Genomic DNA, 20,500 nt, shown 5'->3' on the forward strand with positions numbered 1-20,500 from the left:
TATGAAAATGTTCCAATATTAGATTGTGATGATGGTTGCACCACTCTGTGAATATACAAAAAAAGTCATTGAATGGCATATTTTAACTGGGTAAATTGTACGATATGTGAATTACCTATCAAGAAGGCTTTTTAAAATCAGCGTCATATTGTCAACTGTCAGTGAATGTGTTTTTCTTTTTAATATGGAATGCCAAATGATAGTTTTCTGAAAAATCAATATCCTTAGAAAAGTAGACATGGCTCATTTCCTCCTGATGAGTTTATATGACTAGTTATATCCTCCATTTTTGTTCCCTTAAATCCATTAGAGTTTGGTCTTGGTAGATGTCAAGAAAATATATGATAAGTACAATAGTAGCAGACAATAGGCATATTTTTTCTTTGCTCTGTATCATCTTAATTTGCTTACTTTGGTGAAGAAAGAAGATGATTCTTTGCTACAATTGTGTCAAGCTTTGAAAGGTATGATAGGTGAAGTGTCACATGGGTATTGATAGTTTCAATTGATATTTTGAGGGTGGTTCCAGTCATGGCCATGAGAACTGGTTCAGGGTTACGTGTCTTCTTACATACTGTCTTTACAACTTCTTTCAGGTTCAGATGGATTCAGGGAAAATCAGAAAATGAGAGGCCTATAGTGGAATTCAACAGAAATAAGTTAAAATTTAGTTTCTTCTCAAAGGATCAAGAGGAAGTTAAATTTCTGCCCTCCATGGATTTGAACTGAAGAATGTATAGAAAAAAGGATGTGGTTGGTGTAGTTTAAGTTTCCTTTTAACTTCAGGGAGCATCAAATCATTTGAAATGAACAAAGAAAACAGGGTCAAGACAATTCACTCCTGGTCTGGACAACCATACAGGTACACATAGAGCAAGTGAGGGGATCTTCACTGAGGGTTAGATACAAACTGGAGGGTAGTGAAGTGGGTATTTCCTAGGAGTCAGGAATAAATAAATTAGGGTTCAGGCCTCATGTTGTGCTGAGGGGAGTGATGAAATCTGCTGAGCTTTATGGTGGGGGATGGGGCAGTGCCTCCACATTCAGACATGTTGTGTCCCATGCCCTACTCAGCAAGATGCCATTCACATCAATTGCATATTGCTGGTTCTTTCCTGGGTAGAGTAAGACTCACCAAGAACATGTTCAGACCAGTGATGTGGAGATGCCGGCACTTTGAGCTGCCTTCTCTGATACCAAGAGATCCTGAGCAGGCACCTAGAACAAAGGCATCCTCAAGATGATTTTAGTGGTCCATTCTTAATAACACAAACACTTATAGGTTAGAGAAGATAAAGATAGCAGAGATAAAGAACTTCCTAATTGAGGAAGAAGAAATGGGAACATCTTCTCTACTGGGACTACCAATTATCCAGATGCACATAGAGCAGGTGAGTGAATCCTCATTGAAGGAGGGCTGCAATTGGGAGGGCAGTGAAGTGGGTATTCTTTAGGACTTAGGGATACATATGATTAAGGTTCAGGCTTCATGCTGTGCTGAGTGGAATGATGGAAACTGCAGGGGGTTTCTATAGGTTTCTATAGGGGATGGGACAGGACTTCCACATTAAGCCATGATGTGTTACTTGTTATTTTCTAGGTATACTACGTCTCCCCAAGAACACGTGTGGTGAACTTCAGCCAAGTGATGGGTGTAAGCTGCAGATGTCTGAGAAACCTTACCTGTACCCAGAGTATCATAGATGGCCACCTCAACCTCAGTCTTCCTCAAAATGATTTCAGTGGTCCATTTTTTAAACAACATGAACACTTATAGGTAAGAGAAGATAAAAATAGAGGAGATGAAGATACTTCCTAGTTGAGAAACTGGAAACTATCTTGTTCTCTCCGGGTCCTGAAAGTTATCCAGGTAAATATAGAGCAGGTGAGAGAACCCTCATTGAAGACGGGCTACAAGGTGGAGGGTAGTGGTCTGGGTAGTCCCTAGGACTTAGGAATAAAAAAGATCAGGATTCAGGCATAACACTCTACTCAGCGATGGGTCGGGGGTGGGAGGAGTGCTGAAAGCTGCAGAGAGTTTACAGTTTACATGCTATATGCAGTACCCCATCTAGAAATGTATCAGTCATGTAGACTGCTTGTTAACGGTTTCCGTCTAGGTAAAGTAAGGCTCACCTAATACAAGTATTCAGTAGCCTTCTCATTGGTTATGGGGGTGCAAATGCAGGTGCCTTGAACTGCCTTACCTGATCTTGGGATACTAGATGGCCACCTATACCTCAGTCATTCTCAAGATGATTTCAGTGGTTCCTTCTTAACATGAATTACAAGTTATAAAAGGTAAAGAAAGACAAGCCTTACATACTTCATAATAGATTTGTTCTTTCCTGATCCTGCCTATTAACAGTTATACATAAAAGAGTTTAGAGGATCCTCGTGGAAGATGTGATGAAGGTTGAAGGAGCGGTAAGTGGGTATTCCTTAGGACTTACTAATAATTAAGATCAGTGTTCAGGTCTCATGTTGTGCTTAGAGGAGAGATGAAAGTGGCAGGGGGTTACAGTGGGGCATGGGACAACAGTTTCATGTTGAGACATGTTGTGTGCATTACCTAACCCAGAAAGGTATCAGTCATATCTCCTACATGAGTTTGATTCCTCTGGGTAGAGTAAGGCTCTCCACATACAGGCATTTTGTGACCTTCTGACTAGTGATAAGGATGAAGCTGCAGGCGCCTCAAGCTACCTGACCTGATCTTAGGAGATAGTAGATGACCACTTGGACCTCAGTTGTCCTCAAAATGACTTCCATGTGCCATTCGTAGTAACAGGCAAACCAACAGGTTAGAGACGATAAAGACTGGAAGGCTGAATATTCTTCCTAATGGAAGAGAATATTGGATTAAGCTTGTTCGTCCCTGGTCCTGCCTATTGCACAATAATATACAAATTAGGTGAGAAGATCCTCAATGAGGGTGGAATGCAAATTGAAAGGGAGAGGAGTGAGTATTTCCTAGGACCTATCAGTAAATCAGGCTTCATCTTATCAGTAAATCAACTTCATCCTTAGGGAAGAGATAAAAGCTGTGGGCAGTTATAGTGGGTGTGCAGTGCTCTATCCAGAAAGGTATCAGTGACCTAGACTGCTGGTGACTAGTTCCTTTGTGGGTAGAGTAAGTCTTACCAAATACAAGTATACTTGGTAACCTTTTGACGTGTGATGCAGGTTTAACTGAAGGCACCTTGAGCTTCCTTACCTGATCAAAGGAGATACTAGGTGGCCACCTGGACCGCAGTCATCCTCAAGGTGATTTTCATTGTCCATTTTTAATAACAAACACCTGTAAGTCAGAGATGATTAAAAACAGAGGAGATAGAAATACTTCCTAATACATGAGAACAAGTTTGTTCTCTCCTAGTCTTGCCAGTCTCCCAGGTAAATGTGAAGAATATGAGTGGGTATACAGTGAGGGAAGGACACAGGTAGGAGGCCTTTGGAGTGGGCATTTCCTGAGATTTATGAATAAAGAAGTTCAAATTTCTGGCATCATAAACCAGTGGGTGAGTGATCAACGCTGCAGGGGACTACAGTGGGGTTATGAGCCAGCAGCTGCACAGTCAGACATGCTGTGTTCAGTACTTTACCCAGAGCGGTATCAGTCATTTATACTACATGTGTCTGATGTCTCCCTGGGTAAAAGAAAGCTCACCGTGTACAAGTATTTGGTGGCTTTGGACCAGTGATAAAGTTGAAACTACAGGCACCTAGAATTGCTTTACCTGATCTCAGGGGATATTAGGTGGCTACTTGGATCTCAGTCATTCTCAAAGTGTTTTCTGTAGTCCATTTCTACCAAACTGGCACCAAAAGGCAAAGAAGATAAAGACAGAGGAGGTGAAGATACTTCCTAGTTAGATGAGAAATGAGAACATGCTTGTTGTCTCTTGGTCCTCCCAATCACCCAGGTAAATATAGAGCAGGTGAGAGGGGTTACTCAGGCAGGGATGTAAGGTGAAGGCCAGTGGATGGGTATTTCCTGTGACTTACGAATAAATAAGGTCGGGGTTCAGGCATTATGGAGGAAGTGATGAAAGCTGCAAAAGATCCACATTCAAATACATTGTGGGCCGTACCCTACCTAGAAAGGTATCAGTCATTTATACTAAACGTGTCTGTTGCCTCTCTGGGTAGATTAAGGTTCACCCAGCACAGGTATTTGGAGGCCTTCCTACTAGTGATGGAGATGAAGCTTCAGGTGCCTTGAGCAGCCATATCCAATCTTAGGAGATAGAGCATGGTCACCTAGCCTCAGTCATTCTCAAGAGGATTTCAGTGGTTTATTCCTAACACCATGAATTCCTGGAGGCTAGAGAAGGTAATAACAGAGTTGCTGAAGATACATGAGAAATTGGGAGAAAACTTGTTTCTCCTGGCCCTATTACCCAGGTCAATATAGAGCAGGTGAGTCAGAACTCATCCAGGAAGGATCATAGTGGAGTCCAGCAGCGTGGGTGTTCCATAGCCCTTATGACTATATAAGACCAGGGTTCTGACGTAATGGTATACTGGGTGGTTAATGAAAACTGCAAGTGGTTACGTTAGGGTATAGAGCAATAGTTCTACATTCAAACCACTGTGTGCAGTGCTCTACCCAGACAGGTATCAGTCATTTATTCTGCATGTGTCTGATGCCTCTCTGGGTAGAGGAGGGCTCACAATGTACAAATATTTGGTGGCTTCGAACCCGTGCTAAAGGTGAAACTACAGGCACCTTGAATTGCTTTACTTGATCTTGGGGAATACTAGGTGGTTACTTGGATCTCATTCTCAAGGTGCTTCCTATACTCTATTTCTACCAACCTGACACCGACAGTTAAAAGAAGATAAAGACAGAGGAGGTGTTGGTAATTCCTAGTAGATGAGAAACGGGAACATGCTTGTTGTCTCGTGGTCCTCCCAATCACCAGGTAAATATACAGCAGGTGAGAGGGTACTCAGGGAGGGATGCAAGGTGTAGGCTAGTGGATGGATATTTCCTACGACTTACAGATAAATAATTTTGAGGTGCAGGGGTCATGGCTACTGGGCAGGTGATGAAAGCTGCCAGGACTTTCATTGGGTATGTGGCAGAAGCTCCAGATTCAGATATGTCGTGGGCTGTACCCTACCCAGAAAGGTATCAGTCATTTATACTAAATGTGTCTGGTGCTTCTCTGGGTAGATTAAGACTCACCCAGTACAGATATTTGGAGGTCTTCCTACTAGTGATGCAGTTGCAGGTACAGGTGCCTTAAGGTGCCTTATCTGCTCTTAGGAGAAACGGCACAGTTACCTAACCTCAGTCATTTTCAAGATTTTTTCAGGGGATTATTCCTGACACCATGAATCCCTAGAGGTTAGAAAAGGTAAAATCAGTTGCTGAAGATACATGAGAAAATGTAAACAAGTTTGCCTATTACCTGGGTCAATATAAAGCAGGTAAGTTGGTACTCATTTGGAAAGGATTAAAATGGAGGCCAGTGGAGTGGGCATTCCCTTGCCCTTAAGAATAAATAAGATCAGAGTTCAGACGTCACAGTGTACTGGGTGGGTGATGAAAGCTACAGGTAGTTGCAGTGGGGTATAGAGCAGTAGTTCCACATTCAGACCTACTGTGTACAGTGCCCTATCCAGATAGATATCATTCATTTATACTACATGTGTCTGTTGCCTCTCTGGGTAGAAGAAAACTGACCAAGTACATGCTTGTGATGGCCTTCAGCCCCATGACGGTGCCTTGAATTGCCTTGCCTGATTCCAGGAGATCCTGGGTGACCTCCTGCACCTCATTTTTGCTCAAGATAATTTTACTCTTCATTCCTTTCAACATTAGCATGTATAGGTTAGATAAGATAAGGAAAGTGGAGATGAATATACTTTCTTATAGAAGAGACTAGGAAACAAGCATGTTCTCTGCTCTCCCTGCCAGTCATTGAGTGGCACATGAGTGGATCCTCAATGAGGGTTGGATTTAGGGTATATGCAGTGGAGTGGGTACTCCCCCTAGGATATATGAATTAAAAGGATTAGGGTTCAGGCTTGTTACTGTGCTGAAGGAAATGATGAATGCTGCAGGTGTTTAAGTTGATCTATCCAGTAGACCTCTATATTAAGCTATGTTGTGTGCAGGGCCTTAACCAGAAAGGTAGCAGGCACTTTTACGATGTATCATTTGTTCTTTTCTGGGTAGAGTAATGCTCACCATGACAAGGTTTGTGGTAACCTTCGGCTGGTGAAGTGGGAGAAGCTGGAGAAGCCTTGAACATCCTTATTTAATCTCAAGAGATACTAGGTGGCCACCTGGACCTCAGACATCCGCAGGAAGATTTCAATGGTCTGTTCTAAACAATATGTACACGTATAGGTTAGGGAAGATAAATATAGAGAAGAGGAAGATGCTTTCTCGTAGAAAACGGAAACAAGCTTTTTCTTTATTCCTGGTGCAATCACCCAGGAACTCATTGAGCAGTTGAGGGTAGCTTCACTGAGAGAAGAATGCAGTTTGCAGGGTAGAGGAGGTGATATTCCCTAGAACTAAAAAATACACAAGTTCATGATTCAGGTATAATGTTCCAGTGAGAAAATTGGTGAGACTACAGTGGGTTACAATTGGGTATGGGCCAGCAACTCCACATTCACTCATGCTGTTTGTAGTACTCTATCCAGAACTTAGACTACACGTGAGTGGTTCCTGTCTAGATAGAGTAAAACTCACCATGTACAAGTTTGTAGTCCCTTAGTCCAGTAATGGGATGAAGTTGCCTTACTGATCTGCAGAGGTTCTAGGCAACCAACTGGACCTCAGTAATCCTCAAGGTGATTTCAGTGGCCCATTGGTAACAATGAGAATACCTACAGGTTAGGAAAGTTAAAGGAAGTGAAGATACTTTCTAATAGAAGAGAAAATGAGAACAAGCTTGTTCTCATGAATCATCTAGGTAAACACCGAGCAGGTGAGTGATTACTCATTGAGTGAGGGATGCACATTGGAGGGCAAGGGGGTAAGTATTTTCTTGGACTAGTGAATATACAAGATCAGGGTTCAGGCCTCATTCTGTGCTGAAGGTAGTGATGAAAACCGTGGTGGGTTTCTTTCAAGGTGTGGTAGCACGTCCACATTCAGATGTGCTTTGTGCAGGGCCCTAGCCCGAAAGGCACCTGTCACTTAGAGTACCGGTGACTGGTTCCTCTCTGGGTAGCGTGGTTCACCAAGTACAAGTTTATTTTGGCCTTTGGACTGGTGATGGAGTGAAATTTCATGTGCCTTGACCTGCCTTTCCTGATCCCAGGAGATTCTAAGCAACCACCTCAACCTCAGCCATCCACAAGATGATTTGAAAGTTCCACTTCTTACAAAGTGAACACATGTAAGGGTAGAGGAAATAATGATAGAGGCGATGATGAAACTTATTGAAGAGGAAAAAATGAAAACCCACTTAATTTTTTCCTGGGCCTGGCAGTCTCCTAGGTAAACATCGAATAAGTGAGAAGATGCTCATTGTGGGGAGACAGGCAAGTTGGAGGGCAGCTTTGTGGGTCTTTTTAAAGGACCTTATGAATAAGATCAGGGTTCAGGCATCATGCTGTGCTGATGGTAGTGATTAAAGCTGTGGGAGAGAATGCTGGGGAATGGGATAGCACCTGCTTATTCAGTCCTGCTGTATTTCCCTACTCAAAAGGTGCCAAGGTCTTACACAACGTGGAACTGGTACTTTTCTGATTATAGTATGAGTCACCAATTACCATCTTTCCAGAGTCTATGGGTTTGTGATGGGGTGGAGCTGCAAGCTTCCTTGAATTGCTTTCCTTTAACCCGGGAGGATCTTGGCAGGCACCTGTACCTCAAAGGTCCCCAAGACGTTTAGGCTTTAACTGTGGCTATAGACCACTGTGTTTTAATCTCAACTGATAGGAACAGGTTCTCAGTATAGATCTTGTTTACTCCTTGACACAAATGCAAAAGAAGGGTGAGAAATTCAACTCTGAGTTCTCCAGGAAAGATGCTTTCTTTGTAGGTGCCTAAAAAGCATAAGATAAATTTATGCTTAGTAATTGTATATTTAGGTTTTTAGTGAGACTGTGTTCTCACATCCTTTTTTATTTTCTTTGTAATTTATAATTAATTGTTACAAATTACATTCTAATTTTTGTACATTTCAAATTTGGCCTACCACCTTACCTCTTGATATTATTCATTTTTAAGACTATTCTAGTTGTAGGAGTACACATTCTGAAATAGTTTTAGATCAAGTATCACATCCTACATTATCCCTGTTAATTGCTTTAAATCAGAGTATCAAGTACACAAAATCACACCTTTGCTTTGGTGCTATTCCTCTATTAGTAATCCTCTATGTTTGTCTTACAAGAGTTGATTGTACTCAGAGAGCTTTGCACCAAAATTATGATTTTGAAAGGACTTTGTGTCATTCCAGTCTGGCCATGTCATGGTGTGTTATTGAAGTGCTATCTTTTAGAGAAATTTTGGTATGAAGAAAAGGACAATTCTAGTTTTTGTCAAGAATTCTCAAAGAAGTTACCATGTTAAAAAATATTTTCATATTGTATATCACATAAGATAATTTTATGTAGATTATATAATTTCTACTATTGAATAGTAAGAACATAAACTTATTTAAAAGCAGGAAAATAATTTTAGTAGCTTTTTCACCAAAAACGTGTTAGTGACCAATAAACATTTGAAAAAATAAAACTATATGAAATGAGGGTGATACAGGTGAAAAATACAATGACATTATACTTCATGCCCAGAAGAAGGTTCTCATCTAAAAGATGTTCTCATCTAAAAGTGTTGGTGAGATTGGGGGGAAAACGAGAAGAATCACACATTGCTGGTAGGTTGGTAAAATGGTCCAGCCACTTTGGAAAACAGTGTGAGAGTTCTTCAGAAAGTTAAATGTGGTTTTAATTTGTGATTCAGCACTTGAATCCTAGGTACATAGCCACCAAATCTGAGTATGTATATTTTTGCAAAGAACGCTTCCCTAGCAAGCCGACATCGAAAAAAAGGGGGGGAAACTTGTATACTAATATTCATAACAATATTATTCATAAAAGCCCAAAGTTGGAAACAACTGTTGTATCTATTACCTGATGAATGGATAAATAAAATGTGGTTTTTCCATGCAGTGTAATATTTTTCAGGCACAAATGGATATGAAGCACTGATACATGCTACCACATTCAGGAGCCTGGATAACATTATGGTAAGTGAAAGAATACGGACACAAAAGGACACATATTGTAGGATTCCATTTGTGTGAAATGTCTACTAAATGAAAATCCAGAGATACAAAGTAGGTCAGGGTTTTCCAGGTACCAGCCAATATCCTGAAATTGAGTATATTTTGTAAAATTATTATTTTTAAAGTCAGAGTCTGACTCTATCCCAGCCTGTAATGCAGTGGCACACTCATGGCTACTGCAGCCTTGACCTGCTGGGCTCAGGTGATACTTCTGCCTCAGCCTTCGAAGTAGCTAGAACTACAGGCATGTGCCATCATGTCTGGCTAATTTTTAAAAAATTATTGTAGACATGAGGTCTTGTCAAATTGCACAGCCTGATCTCGAACCTCTGGGCTCTGGCAATCTTCTTGCCTCCCAAAGTGCTGGGATTACAGGTGTCAGCCACCAAGCCTGGCCTAAAATTGACTAAGTTTTAAAAGATTGGCTTTTTGTATGTGAATTATATCTCAGTTAACAAAGTTGTTAAAAGTTGGAAGAGGATAAGTGTATTCAGTGTATCATAGTCTTTATTTCACAGATGGAATACTTCAGTCACAGACCAACAAAGGACTTGCTGAAGGAAATAGGATGACCTGGGATAGATTGATAATAACAGCATTAAATAGAAAAGAAAAAGAATGTTAATAACTGTCTTGACAACAGACTACAGAGCTGATACTTGAAAGACAGTCGTCCATTGTTCCTGCCCTCAGTTACCTGACTGCAGCACCTCAATCCGCTCATTCCTGTTTCTACACTAACTGGACATGTAAGCCACTACCTAAGGAGTCTAATCCCTTTTGTGGGATTTGTGCCAGTCCCAAGAGGAGGATCTCTGAAGGGCTACAAGGTATGTGTACTGTCCCTTCAGCCTTAGTTGCCTAGGTTAAGGAATGAAAGAGGAAATGACATTTCTGTCCTATCCATATTCATACTCCTCGACCCATATCCACTTCCATTACTAGGATTCTGGGGGTCTTTCAACTGGTTTTCCTTATGTTTATATTGTAAGCATTTTTAGAGTGCAGCAGGATGTGGTGGATGCCTCAAATGGTGTTTGTGTATATGTGTGTCCATTTTTTAACTTTGGGGAGGAGTAAACTATTTTTAGTAATCCATTCCTGTTGTGTTGTACATTTACAGGTTAGAGAGAAAGACGTTGCCCAGAGGAAAAAAAAATGGGAACAAGCAGTTTTCTCTTGCTTTGGATTATCGTCCAGGTGTACACAGAGCAGGTGAGAGGATCCTCTTTAGGCAAGTTGGGGGACAGTGGAGTGGGTATTCCTTAGAACTTATCAGTAATATCAGGGTTCAAGCATCACACTGGGCTGAGGGGAGCGATGAAAGCTTCAGGGGGTCACTGTGAGGGATGGGGATAGCACTTCCACATTCAGACATTCTTTGTGCAGTGCCCTACCCAGACAGGTATCAGTCACTTACATGACACGTCACTGGTTTGTCTCTGCGTAGAGTAAGGCACACCAAGTACTTGCTTGTGGTGTCCTTCAGACCAGTGTTGAGGAGGGGCTGCAGGTGCCTTAAGGCGCCTTACCTGATCTTGGGAGATCCTAGATGGCCACCTGGACCCCCCGGCATCTTCATGATGATATAATGGTGCATTCCTAACAATGTGAACAGTTACAGGTTAGAGAAGGTAAAGATAAAGGAGTTGAAGATATTTTCCAATAGAAGGGAAAAATGGGACAAACTTGTTCTCTCCTGGTCCTTCCTATCATGTAGGAAAACATAGAGCAGCTGAGAAGACCCTCACTGAAGATGAGATACAAGTTAGAGGTCAGTGGAATGGGTATTCCCTAGTCCTTATGAGATCAGGGTTCAGTTATCATGCTCTACTTGTGGGATTGTGTAAGCTGCCATGGTTTACATTGGAACATGGGACAGAAGCTCTCCATTCAGACATGCTGTGTGCGGTGCCCTACCCAGACAGGTATCAGTCACTTATACTATGTGTAACTGGTTCTTTTCTGGGTAGAGTAAGGCTCACCATGTACAAGTTTGTGGTGTCTTTAGACCGGTGATGGGATGGAGGTGCAGGTACCTTGAGCTGCCTTACCTGATCTTGGGAGATATTAGGTGGCCATATGGCTTCAGTTATTATCAAGAGAGTTTCAGTGGTCCATTCCTAACAACATGACCCCTTACAGGTTAGAGAAGGTAAAGACAGAGGAGGTAAAGATACTTTTATTTTTAATTTATTCTGAATTCAAGGGGTACATGTACATGCTTGTATGTGGTTATATTGCATGATGAGGTTTGGGGTTCTATGGAACCCATCACTCAAATAGTGGAGATGGTACCCAATAGGTAGTCTTTGAACTCTCACTTCTCCCTCCTCCCTTTAGGAGTCTCCAGTGCGTCTGTTGTTCCATCTTTATGCCCGTGTGCACCTAATGTTTAGCTTCCTTGTACTTATTTACTTATTTATTCTTAACTGGGGTCTTACTCTGTTGCCCAGGCTGGAGTGCAATGGCACAATCGTGGTTCACTGCAGCCTCAACTTCCTGGGCTCAGACAATCATTACCAAGTAGTTGAGACTACTTGTATTTTTCACCTCCCTAGCTCATTAGTTTCCATTTATAAGTGAGAACATGCAGTATTTGGTTTTCTGTTTCTAGGTTAATTTGCTAAAGATAATTTCTAGCTGTTTGATACATTTCAAACAGCTTTCCACCGAGGCTGCACTAGTTTATGTTGCCAACAACAGTGTTTGAGCATTCCCCTTTCTCTGTAACCTCGCAAACATATGTTGTTTGATTTTTTTTTTCTTCTCTGGTTTTTCTTTTACCTTTTTTTTATTTAAAAGGTGTTGGGTACAATTCAGGATTAGGTATATACGTTGTCATCATACAGGTAAAGTTTGAGCATCCCTTTGGTCCCCACTTTGCTTGGTTTGAGATCAGGTACCCTATTGATGTTATGTGCTCCCCTCATCCCTCCCCTGGCAGTATCCCGCTACTGCTAAACCCTTTCTTACAGTATTATGATAAATGTTCAGGGTCTACTGATAAGTGAGAACATGTGGTACTCAGTTCTTTGTTTCTGTGATAGATCGCTGAGTATGATAGACTAATCGACTTTTTAATAAAAGCCATTCTGAGTGATGTAAGATGGTATCTCATTGTGGTTTTGATGTGTGTTTCTCTGAAGACTGGTGATGTTGAGTATTTTTTCCTGTTTGTGGGTTGTTTACATATGTTCCTTTGAGAAGTATTTGTTCATGTTCTTTGTCCATGTTTTTATGGGTTTTTTTCTTGTCAGTTTCAGTTCCTTGTAGATTATGGATGTTAATCCTTTTGTTGGATGCATAGTTTGGAACTGTTTTCTCCCATTCTATAGAGTGTCTACCTACTCTATTAATAGTTTATTTTGCTTTGCACAATATCCTTCATTAAATTAGGTCCCACTTGTGAATTTTTGTTTTTGCTACATTTGGTTTTGAGAACTTGGACATAAATGTGTTGCATAGACCAACATCCTGAAGAGTGTTTTCTAGGTTTTCTTCCTGTATTTTTAAAGTACGAAGTCTTAGCTTTAAGCTTTTAATCAAGGTTGGGCATGATATAAAGTTTACGTCTGTAATCCCACCATTTTGGGAGGCTGAGGTGAGAGGATTGCTTGAACCCAGGTGTTTGAGACCAGCCTAGGCTAGATAGACAGACCTCATCTCTATAAAAACTTTAAAAATTGGCTGGTGATGGTGACACATGCATGCTTTCCTAGCTACTTGGGAGACTGAAGATGGTGGATCCCATCAGCCCAGGAGGTGGAGGCTTTGTGAACCATGATCATGCCACTGCACTACAGCCTGGGCGACAGAGTAAGACTTTGACTCAAAAAAAAAAAAAAATGGCCAGGCTCAGTGGCTCACGCCTATAATTCCAGCACTTTGGAAGGCCGAGGTGAGAGGATTGCCTGAACCTGTGGGTTCGAGACCAGCCTGGGCAATTTGGTGAGACCTTATCTCCACAATAAATCAAAAAATTAGCTGGGCATGGTGGTACATGTCTGTAGTTCTAGCTACTTGGAAGGCTGAGGAGGAAGAATCGCCTTAGCCCAGCAGGTTGAGCCTGCGGTGGCCAGGAGCATGCCACTACTCTCCAACCTGGGTGACAGAGTGAGACACCAACTCAAAAAAAAAAAAGTCTTCAATCAATCTTGAGTTAATTTTTGTGTAAGGTCAGAAGTAAAGGACCAACTTTGGTTTTCTGCACACAGCCTGTTTTGCCAGCACCACTTGTTAAATAGGGTATCTTTTCCCAGTGTTTATTTTTGTTGACTTTTCCAATGATCAGTTGATTGTAGGTGAGTGACTTTATTTCTGGGTTCCCTATTCCATTCCATTGTTATATGTTCTTATTTTTGTAGAGGTAATGCTGTTTTGATTACCATAGCCTTGTAATAAAGTTTGAAATTGGGTAATGTGATGTCTCTAGGTTTTTACTTAGGCTTGCTTTAGCTTTTCAGGCTTGTTTTTGCTTCCAAATGAATTTTGGAAACTATTTTTTTAGTTCTGTGAAATGATGCTGGTAATTTCATAGGGATTGTGTTGAATCTGTAGATTGCTTTGGGCAGTTATGGACATCTTCATGATATTATTTGAACCCATGAGCTTGGAATGTTCTTCCATTTGTTTTTGTGTCATCTTTGATTTCCTCTCCCACCCCAGCATTTTTGTAGTTCTCATTGTAGTGCTCTGTCACCTCTTTGGTTAGATATATTTCAAGGGTGTGTGTGTGTGTGTGTGTGTGTGTTGTATATAGGATTGTGTTCTTGATTTGGTTCTCAGCTTGAACGTTTTTGGTGTATAAGAATGCTACTTATTTTGAAAGTTGTGTTTGTGGCCTGAAACCTTAATGAAGTCGCTTATCATGTCTAGGTGTCTTTTGAGTCTTCTAGATATAGAATTATATTGTCTACAAAGACAGATTGACTTTCTCATTTCCTATTTGGATGCTTTTTATTTCTTGGCTGATTTCTTTGGCTAGATTTTCCAGTGCTATGTTAAATAGGCAGGGTAAAAATGGCCATCCTTTTCTTGTTCTGGTTCTTAGGGGGAATGCTTCCAACTTCTACCCGTTCAGTATGATATTGACTGTGTTTCTACTAGAAGGGAAAATGGGAGCAAGCTTGTTCTCTCCTGGTCCTGGAAATCATCCAGGTACACATAGAGCAGGTGAGAGAATCCTCATTGAAGGAGGGATGCAAGGTGTAGGGCTGTGAAGTGGTTATTCCCTTGGATTTATGAATAAATAAGATCATGATTGAGGGATTATTCTTTTTTTATTTTTTTATTTATTTTTGAGTCTGAGTCTCACTCTGTCGTCCAGGCTGGAGTGCAGTGGCACGTTCCTGGCCGCCGCAGCCTCGACCTGCTGGGCTGTGGTGATCTTCTGCCTCGGCTTTCCAAGTAGCCAGAACTACAGGTGTGTGCTAGCACGCCTGACTAATTTTTAATTTATTGTAGAGAAGAGGTCTCACCAAGTTGCCCAAGTGGATCTCGAACCCGCAGGCTCAGGCAATCCACTCACCCCGGCACTCCCAAAGTGCTGGGATTACAGGCTGAGCCACCGAGCCCAGCCAGGGATTATTCTTTACTGGATGGACTGATGATGAAATTGCAGGGAATTACAGTGGGACATGTGGTAACACTTTCACATCCAGACATGCAGTGTGCAGTACCCTATCCAGAAAGATATTATTTATTTATAAGTTGTGTGAGGTAATTGTGTGGACATTGCCCTTTCCCCCCTCTATCTGGCTTCTTTCTGCACCTTCCCCAAGGAGCAGCCTCTGGCCAAGGCTAGTCTCTGAAGGATATGATATTCCCAGTAATGATTCACTGTGCAGGTGACAAAGCAAAGCTGAAAGCAATGTGGTCACCACATGTAGTCAATGTAATTGTAAACACAGGGTAGGAATTTGAATTGACTTGCTTGCCTATGAAACTGTTTGCTGTAGTGTCCCAAGGCGGGAACTCTTTCCTCACCGACTGGCCACCTTTGGTGCCTCATGAGTGGATTCTTTCCTCACCAACCAGTGCCATCAGTGCCTCCTCTAAGTTCTAATAAACAAATATCTTTCTCTGCTGGACCTCTGGGTGACTTGGAATATGTAAAAGAACCTTACATGCAAGCCCTCTAAGCTTTGGCGTTGCCACATTACAACATATAACTGGTTCTTTTCTAGGTAGAGTAAGACTCTTCAAGTACTGATTTGAACTGGTTGTTAGGGTTGAAGGGTCAGAATTCTCGAGCTTCCTTACCTGATACTGGGAGATACTGAGACACCTGGACCTAACATTATATTCCCAGTGTTATGCAGCCATTACCACTATCCATTTTCAAATCTTCCTTATCACCTCAAAATGGAACTGTGTACCCATTAAGCAACTGAAGACTGTTGTGGGACATCTTAGCATCTGTCCAAAATGCCTTGACACTCTTTTGAAGCACCTGCATCAGGGCACATTTTTTTATGGAGATCGATCAAAATTCAAAGCAGGGCTAAATTTTAACAAGTTGAAAGCTAACTATTTCTTGGGAGTTAGGTAAATAGAGTTTTAATAGGAAATAAATAGGTTATGAGTAGAAGCATATTTTGGTAAGACATAGGATTTAATGTAGTAGTTTCTTTTAACATTTTCAGTTGCAAATTATTTTTATATAATATCTTACTAGTCCTCGTGATCAATCTGTGATGTAGGTCCAAGACATTTTATATAGCATTGGTTTTGTTGTTGTGAGTCACATGATTTATCCACATGAGGGCCCTAAGCATGTTGACTGTAGGCAATTAAGCGTTAAGAAAATGTTATTCGTTACTACTATTTATGTTACTATATTTACTACTGTGTCTACTATTGCTGCTGTTACTACTAGTAACATTAACAGCGGCTTCAGTTTTTTTTTAAGAGGTGAACAAACTCTGGATTTTGATATAAGATTGAAGATTTGCTAATATCCACAACAAGAAGTAAGTTAAAAAAGTTATATTTATTGTTTAAGAAAATTGTTTTTTATATCTATTGAAATAATGAAATGATTTGTAATGAATTTAGTAATCTCCCACAACATAGTTTTCTTTTTTTGGTAAAGTTACATTTTAAACCAATAGTAACTACATGGTGGGTATCTTTCAAAAATATATCACTTGTAAATAATGGATGTACACACACATGCACATTATTGCCAGTTAAATTGTAGTGCTCATAATTGAGAGGTTTTTTTTTTTTTCATTTACTGCGTGGAACATACACTGCTTATTATTAAACACTTTTGTATTTTATAGCACACCCCATGTATGCCCACATAAAAATATAGGAATATTTTATGTATATGTTTTTAAGCAGGCAGTCACAGGGAATGTTTTAAACTGAGGGTTAATGACTACCATTTGAAATTTTACTTGATTTTCCAAGCAAGTTTTTAATTTACACAGCTGGTATTTATCTTCTCATTTGTTCTATTGAGTTCTTTACCTCAGATTTAAGCAAAATCATACTATTTTTTATGATGACATTGCAAGTTGGGCGTATATTTTGTTGAGTGCTTTGTCAGTGACCCTTATGAATTTTTTTCTTTTGAGAGTCTACTAAGTACTGAATTAGCTATATAATAGGTTTCAACTAAAAATTGTGAAGAGAGGTTTGTAGTCACTGCAGTAACAGTACTGACAATTGATTCATTTGGGCCTGGGCAGTTTCATGGTTCATAGAAAATTAAGAAACCCCTAGAAGCTAAACATTGGGAATAGAATAATGGCAACTAATTGTTGCCATTGATAGAGGAGAGCCTTCCAGCCATGATATGTTGTGCATAAGTATTACTTAAAATGGGAGTTTCTAAGTCATTAATATATTTTACTTGAAAGATGTGGAAGTGCGCATTGATACATCCCTTGTCAATGTGCCTATATCCTATTTGAGGTTATTGAAGTAGTTTTCACACATTGCCCCAACTAAAACTTTGCTGTAGTCTTTTTATAAAAACAATACGTATATGATACTGGAGTTGTCAAAATTAAATAATGTAACACTAAATAAGCTGAAGCAATATCAGTGACTCTTGGAGTAAGCACTGAGTCAATGACCATAATGATCATTATTCCTATTGTTTTGTTAATAAAATTTAATAAGTATAAGAATATATTTAGAAAAGGACATTTGTGACTATAGAAAGACTTTTGCCTGGTCCCACAGATAAAGAATGGCATAAATTGTTTTTCATTTTATGATAAAATAATACATTTAGGCCGGGCTCGGTGGCTCAGGCTGTAATTCTAGCACTTGGGAGGTCAAGGCAAGAGGATTGCCTGAGCCCACAGGTTTGAGACCAGCCTGGGCAACATGGCGTGACCTTGTCTCTACAATAAATAAAAAAATTATCTAGGAGCAGTAGCGCAAGCCTGTAGTTCCAGCTACTTGGAAGGCTGAGATGGAAGGATCACCAGAGGCCAGCAGGTCGTCACTGGAGTGGCCATGAGTGTGCCACTGCACTCCAGCCTGGGTGATGGAGTGAGACTCTAACTCAAAAAACAAAACAAAAAAACCATTTAGTGTTAGAATAACTGAGGAAACTGAGACAAGGTATGGGGAAGCCCATTCATTCCATACCACATTTGTTACCAGTGTGTAATCCTTCTCAGCAGTTCAGCTCCCTTCCAAAATCTAGCCCACAAACCATTTTAGGAAAATGAGCTTGCTAATATTAAACTTTAATTATATGTGGAGTTCTAAATAAATTGATCTATATCTTGCTATTCATTTGAAAGACTCCATGTTGTTAAGGTATTGTCCTGGAATGACAGTGTGTAAGTGTGAAGAAAGTCAACGATTATATAATATGGGGCCTCTTCTTTTGAGATGAGTACATGCTGATTTATTCAGCTGTGCTTTCCCTGTTCCTAAGAAATGTTATTTTGTAAACTGGTATCTGGATAGTTTGTGAGAAGTGTATTTCTAGTAATTTGCATTTTTCTTTTTGAGTTGGAGTCTCACTCTGTTGCCCAAACTGGAGTGCAGTGGCCGCTCCCGGCCACCACAGCCTCGACCTGCTGGGCTTCAGCGATCCTTCCACCTCCACCTTCCAAGTAGCTGGAACTACAGTCGCGCACTACCACACCTAGCTAATTTTTTGATTTATTGTAGAGATGAGGTCTCACCAAGTTGCCCAGGCGGGTCTTGAACCCGCGGGCTCAGGCAATCCACTCACCTCAGCCTCCCAGAGCGTGGGATTACAGGCTGAGCCACCGAGCCCGGCTTGCATTTTTCTTGATGTGTTTTAGAAACAGTATAATTGTTAACTTTATTAACTCAGTAATGTTAGTAGACAGATAATTTCATGACTTAATAAAATAATTTCCAAATATACACTAAACACCATGGCTGACAAGTGAGTTAACATTTAGTAAATGCTAACAATGATCATAATTTTTTCATTAATAAAATTTAGCAATTGTAACATTCCATTTGGAAAATAAGAATGCTGACAATGGTTGAAAGATATTTGCAGGCTACTACTGGAAAGAAAACCTATATATTGTTTTGCATTTTTAATAAGATACGGTTTTCATCTCAATATTTTTTTATGATAAATGTACCATTACCTAAACATTGCTAGGGAACCTAGACAAATATATGTATAAGTCATTAATCTCATACTCATCTTAACACAAAATTCTTGGCCTCTTTAAATTAAAAATATTTTGTTGGCCAAATAAACTCATAATTTGACTAATGAAAAAGTGTAGTAGTTTTGTGTCTGAATATAAGATAAGTTTATTCCTAATTTCATATTTATTGTTTCTGACATTTTCTTATTATTTTAATTATTTTTGCTGTGTGGTTACTATTGGAAAACAGAAGCTACTAATTTTGTATCATTTTTTATTGCTCATTTTCTTAGCTATCACATACTTCAATTTTACTGATTAGTATAAAGTGATAACCTCTCTCTGTTTAATGAATTGCATACTCAGTAACACTGTATCCTGTATTACCAAAATTGGTAAGTCACCAAGGTGTGTCTGTGTGTATGTCTCTGTGTGTGTATGTATATATATGTGGTGTGTGTGTGTGTGTGTGTGTGTGTGTGTGTGTGTGTGTGTGTTTGTATTTATATATATTCTGAGAATTCCTCATGTCACAAGTTTGCATGGGCTTCCAGCTCCTCCTGAATTGTGCTGTCATCCAACTTAAGCACAAGCCTCTGGAAGACTTTCTGGATCAAAACAAAGTAATTATTAATAGTGATGCATTTAACTATAGGTAATACAGACGATTACTGGAAGAACATTTACTTCTTTTGGTTAGGTAGTTGTGGAAATTGGCAGTTCATATTTAAATGTGTTTTGTTACATAATGACTGCTTAGATGGCCAAAATGTAATGGTTATCTTACTCTTTTTTTCAGTGTGGCCACTGAAGTCTACTCAAAAAGGTTAGTGGTCAACTAATGAACGGAGAGAGCTTTCCTGAAATGTTTGGAACCTTTCAATTTTTCAGTCTTTGTTGAGAGAGAGAGAGGGAGGGAGGGAGGGAGGAAGGGAGGGAGGGAGGGAGGACGGACCTAATTGTTTGAAACAATTAGGTAAGCATTGGAGTCAGCTTTTATTCCTTCAGGGAGCTTTGTTTTTCTTTCTGTTTAGTTTGTGTGTTGTAGCTGCTTATATTCATTTCATAAGCTGCTGTAGGAATGTGCCACAAACTGGGTGGCTTAAAAGAAGCATTCTTTCATGGTGCTGGAGACTAGAAGTACCAAATCAAAGTGTCAGCAGGACCTTGCTCTCCGCAGGCTCTAAAGAAAGGATCCTTCCTCGCTTCTTCTCACTTTCTGATAATTGCCAGCAATCCTTGTCTGTCCTTGATTTGTGCAGGTATCATTTCAATCTCTGACTCTATCTTCACATGACATTTTTCCTTCTGTGTGTGTCTGTGTCCAGATTTCCCTCTTCTTTGAAGGATACTGGTCCTAATGTGCCTAAACTACCCTAATCTAACATGACCTCATTTTAACTTAATTACTTCTGTAGATGTCATATTTTTAAAAAGGTCACATTCACAAGAGAATTAGAATTTGAATATATCTTCCTGGACAACACAAACTAACCCATAACAGTGCTCATATCAGCTAGAAGTCCCTGTAGTCACTGCTTTTATGGTTGACATAATTGCCTACATGGCAATGAACCGATTCCCCCTTGAAAGAATTTTAAACATTTTTTAAATTGCACCCGG

At 40.1% G+C, this 20,500-nt stretch overlaps 1 pseudogene; it reads right to left on the reverse strand.

Moving 5' to 3' along the window:
* Positions 1-1,085: 1,085 nt before the first annotated feature.
* LOC103266677 overlaps positions 1,086-20,500 on the reverse strand; it is a 67,799-nt pseudogene continuing 48,384 nt past the window's right edge.

The sequence above is a fragment of the Carlito syrichta genome, unplaced genomic scaffold (genome assembly GCF_000164805.1).
Source record: "Carlito syrichta isolate Samal-C Ts95f unplaced genomic scaffold, Tarsius_syrichta-2.0.1 Scaffold307280, whole genome shotgun sequence".
NCBI classification, from domain to species: Eukaryota; Metazoa; Chordata; class Mammalia; order Primates; family Tarsiidae; genus Carlito; species Carlito syrichta.